The sequence below is a fragment of the Podarcis liolepis genome, assembly GCF_965112155.1.
Source record: "Podarcis liolepis genome assembly, chromosome: 5".
Taxonomy (NCBI): domain Eukaryota; kingdom Metazoa; phylum Chordata; class Lepidosauria; order Squamata; family Lacertidae; genus Podarcis; species Podarcis liolepis.
In genome coordinates this window covers 91555122-91560500 of record NC_139556.1, presented here as the reverse complement: position 1 = coordinate 91560500, position 5379 = coordinate 91555122, and positions in this window count along the sequence as shown.

The window sequence follows — 5379 nt, the reverse complement described above, 5'->3', positions numbered from 1 at the left end:
AAAAAAACACCGTTTTTGCAAAAAAAGGAAGCAGGGCAATGCTGTTGTTTTGATGGTTGTGTTCGAGCTGGAAAGCAGTTCTTGTTGTTGTTTAGTCGTTTAGTCATGTCCGACTCTTCGTGACCCCATGGACCAGAGCACACCAGGCACTCCTGTCTTCCACTGCCTCCCGCAGTTTGGTCAAACTCATGTTGGTAGCTTTGAGAACACTGTCCAACCATCTCTTCCTCTGTCGTCCCCTTTTCCTTGTGCCCTCAATCTTTCCCAACAGCAGGGTCTTTTCCAGGGAGTCTTCTCTTCTCATGAGGTGGCCAAAGTATTGGAGCCTCAGCTTCACATTCTGTCCTTCCGGTGAGCACTCAGGGCTGATTTCCTTTAGAATGGAGAGGTTTGATCTACTTGCAGTCCATGGGACTCTCAAAAGTCTCCTCCAACACCATAATTCAAAAGCATCAATTCTTCGGCGATCAGCCTTCTTTATGGTCCAGCTCTCACTTCCATACATCACTACTGGGAAAACCATAGCTTTAGAGGATTGGACTTTCCTTTCGCTTCAAGGCATATCCACAACTGAGCGACCTTTCAGCTTTGGCCCAGCCGCTTCATCAGCTCTGAATCTACTTGTACTTGTCCTCCGCTCTTCCTCAGTAGCATGTTGGACGCCTTCCGACCTGAGGGGCTCATCTTCCAGCATCATAACTTTTATATGCCTGTTGTCTTTGCCCATGGAGTTTTCTTGGCAGGGATACTGGAGTGGCTTGCCAGTTCCTGCTCCAGGTGGATCACGTTTGGTCAAAACTCTCCACTATGACCTGTCCATCTTGGGTGGCCCTGCACGGCATAGCTCATAGCTTCTCTGAGTTATTCAAGCCCCTTTGCCATGGCAAGGCAGTGATCCATGAAGGGGACTGGAAAGCAGGCAAGGGTGCAAAACCAAAGGTTGTGTGCCCTGATTTCCTTCCTCTCACCTTTTCTGGTCCTGCAAAGCAAAGGGACAGAGATCAGGGGAAAGGTCAAGGATTTACCGTTCCTGGTGAGTTCCCAGCAGAAAAGGAGCTTCCCCAGACCTTCCTCTCTTTTGGAGAAGGAGAATTAGCTGGATGGCATCCAGGTCTCCAGTGCAGGGCCTAGTCTTGCATGTAACCTGCGAGGTCAAAGGGCACAGGATTTGGGGGCGTCTGTGGCTGGATTGCCTGGCCTTTTTAGAAACAGTGTGGTGCAGTGGTTAGAGGGATAGACTAGGGGAGACTTGGGAGACCAGAGTTCAATTCCATGAACCATGAAGCTCACCAGGTGACGTTGGGCCAGTCACTGTCTCTCTGCTCACAATGAATTTACTTATAAATGTATTTCCTACAACGACGTATCGTAAAATGCCAGGGTGGCGTGCAATGTTTAAAGGCGAAACACAATTTATTTATACAGTGGTGCCCCGCAAGACGAATGCCTCGCAAGACAAAAAACTCGCTAGACGAAAGGTTTTTCCATTCGCGATTTGCCTCGCAAGACGAATTTCCCCTATGGGCTTGCTTCGCAAGACGAAAACGTCTCGCGACTTTTTTTCTTTGACTAAAAACAAAGACATGTTTTGTTTATAAAGTTAATTTATTTTCCCTTAAATTTTTGAACTGCTCTTTACAGTATGTGTGACTTTAAAGAGCAGTTAATAAACTGTTGTTGTACCAAATCTGGCTTTGTTTGGACTTTTTTTGACCATAGGAACGCATTAATTGACTTTCAATGCATTCCTATGGGATTTCGTGCTTCGCAAGACGAAAAATTCGTTAGAAGACAAAAATTGCGGAACGAATTAATTTCGTCTTGCGGGGCACCACTGTAAAAATGTGGATAACCGGTAAGGTGGCTGGCTGATCAATAATAAAAATTGAATAGTTGCAAAGGCCTGTCGTTATAAAAAAGGTCTTCAAGAGTAAAAAAACAAAACAAAACAGGAAGCAATGAGGGTGCCTGCCGAATCTCTGCTGAAAGGGAGGGTACAATGGCATCAGAGCCACAACGCTAAATGCCCGGTCAGTCAGGCATCTGTAACATAAAGGTAAAGGTAAAGGGACCCCTGACCATTAGGTCCAGTCGTGGCCGACTCTGGGGTTGTGGCGCTCATCTCGCTTTACTGGCCGAGGGAGCCGGCGTTTGTCTGCAGACAGTTATTCTGGGTCATGTGGCCAGCATGACTAAGCCGCTTCTGGAGAACCAGAGCAGCACATGGAAATGCTGTTTACCTTCCTGCCGGAGCGGTACCTATTTATCTACTTGCACTTTGTGCTTTTGAACTGCTAGGTTGGCAGGAGCAGGAACCGAGCAATGGGAGCTCACCCCGTCGCGGGGATTTGAACCGCTGACCTTCTGATCGGCAAGTCCTAGGCTCTGTGGTTTGGCAGAGGGAGAAGCATTTACACCACCCCAAACTCTTTCATGGAAAGGTGGGGTATCAATGCCTTGACACTGGGGTTGACGGAAACCGAGTGCCCAGCAAAGGTTCTGATTCCTGTTTGCTCCTGGCAGAGACGTGCTCTGTGGAGTTTACAAGGTGGGCCCAAGTCTTAGGAACCCCCTTTCATGCGCCCCTGACATTACTGCACCTCAGCACAGACTTATATAGGATTCCATTGGAGAGGGCCTTCTCTGTGGCAGCCCCTAAGTTGCAGAATTCATTCCCTACAGAGATGTATCTGGCTTCGGCACCCTACAGCTTTCTGCAAATGCTGAAGACGCACCTCTTTACGTGACCTTTGACACCAGAGACATATATTTTCAGACCCCACCCTTTTCCTGTGACCAAAATCTGTTCATAGCAGTTTTTAATTCTGAATTTTGAATTGCGGCAAACTGCATAGTCTGCTCTTCATTCAGTTCCCACAAGAACCCTGTGAGGTACGTTTGGCTGAGCAGTACGGGGTTTGAGAGCACATTTGGAAACAAAAGAAACCGAGGCGAGTGCCACAAAATTCCCATTTCGCGGTAGAAAAACCTCAGGTGTTCTGATCCTCACCCACTCGACAAAAACTCAGGGAAGTCACCTTCCCACCCCCACCCCCCAAAAAACATGAAACAGCCCGTCAACTAAACAACCAGGGGGAAAGATCCTGAATTAAAATAAAAATCTGAGAAGGATCTAGGATTTTCTCTGGTTGCAAAGACCTGTCCTATGCCTTGACTTTAACTTGAATGTTACTCGCAGAGAACAAAACATTTCCCAAGAACATTCCAAGGACCTGGAGCATTTGTTACTGCAGACACAACATTGCTTCTTTTCTCTCTGCTCTTGTTACTTCCGCTCAACAGCAGAGGGGTGGAAGGCATGGAAATCTGCATTGTCACTGGGTATTTCCTTCCTTGCTCCTTTAGAGCAATTTGCAAGAAAAGCAGACGTTCTGGAGTTCTGCATCAATTCAGATCTGTAGAGATTTGGTGGAATTTGACTGAATGTGGCAGTTTATTTTATTTATTTATTCAGAGCATTTGTACCCTGCTGTTCAGCCAAAAAAAGACTCCCAGAGTGACTGAAATAAAATCAAAACAAGAAACTCCCTGCCCACAGCCCAAAAACAAAACAAAGCAAAACCCACAACACACAAGGGAAAGGGGACAAGAAGGGAAGAGGAAAATTAAAATCGAAACTCGGGTGCCAATTTCTAGACAGTTGAAAAGCAACCATACAAACATAATTAAAAACATCATAAATACAGATTGTATTTATATTTATATACAATATATGCATATATATATATTTATATTTTACACACACACACACAGAACAAATATCATTAGATTCGCCAAAACTTTCTAATGTTTCTTTACCAGCAGTTAATGGCCAAATGTCAAAAAACTGAAACCACATCCATAGTAGGGAACCGACTTTCTAAAGCCTGGCATCGTTTGATAATGGAGAAACACTGACTAATTAAATGTTATCATTTAATTCGATTTATTTATTTTTATATTTAACATAAATGTTGATTAATTGAGTTAAAATCATTTATATCCCACTCTTCTGCCTAAGGAGATCGGAGCAGGGTACGTTAAAAACAGTAATAATAATAATAATAATAATATGAAAGCACTCCCTAAATATCACATGTCTGAGCATGCATGCTTAAACATTTTTTTTTAAGCAGCTGATGAAAACTGTACAGCAAAAGCCTAATATCAATGGGCAGGGAGTTCCAAAGTATACATGCTGCCACACTGGGGAACAGATTTCTTGCAACTGCAATTAATTTAATTGTTGTTGGAATTTTAAAAAATCAGTGAAACCATATAAACTTCCTGATAACAAAGATGACAAAAAGAGCAGTGAAGGATTCATCAGTGCAGGAGTAGGGAAGTCATTCGCACAACCAAAGGCTGGGTTAAGCATGCAGGGATGATGTGCCAGCCGCCCATTGGAAGTGACCTCAAACCATTTCACCACTTATATACCCAACTGTTCACAGCACCCTGCAGGAAAGGGCACCCCATCTATGCCAACAGGAAGTCTGTGATGAACAAGGTCAGAATCAGGCCACCTAACCTTTGGCATTCCCTCGTTGTTACATAGCAGCAGCTTTCCATCATCTCTTTGACGCCTGTTTAAGACATTCTATCCATAGCTGTCAGCCGTCCCTTATTTGGCGGGAAAGTCCCTTATCCCAGCGCCGTGTCCTGCTGCTGTCCCTTATTGATGATGTCCCTTAAATTTCCCGGGTTTCAAAGGAAGCAGCTCCTTTCCCTCCCTCCCTGCCGGCCAGGGAGGAGGGAGGCTCCAACTGTGTTGCTTGGCTGCTTTGCTCACCCAAGAAGGAGTCTAAGAACAACTGGGGGTGGAGCTTGCATGCCTTGTGCCCGGCCGCGTTGCCTGGGGACTCACCTTTGCTCAGCGCTTCCCATCGGAGAGGTGACGGTGGTTTTCCTTGCTGCATCCCCTTTGCCGGGTTGCTGCGCTGTGGGAACCACCGCTTGAAGCTTCGTTTGGTTGCTGGCTGGGCTTTCTGCCTTTGGCTCGGAGGGGCTCAGAAGTCGAACATACCTGTGCCCGGAAAATCCCTTATTTGGGCAGCTGATCCCTTATTTTCGAGGCTGCTGGTCCCTTATTTTCAAATCTGTAAGTTGACAGCTATGGTTCTATCCCCAACAAGTTGTTTATTTATTTATTCCATATATATGCCACCTTTTCTTCCAGGGAGCTCAGAGTGGTAAATGCGGGTTCTCCTCTTCCCCCATCTCATCCTCACAACAACCCTAAGAGGGAGGTTAGACTGAGCTATTGTAGACTGGCCTGAGGGCACCCAGTTAGCGTCACAGCTGAGGATGAGATTCATAGAATTGTAGAGTTGGAAGGGACCCCGAGGGTCATCCAGTCCAACCCCCTGCAATACAGGA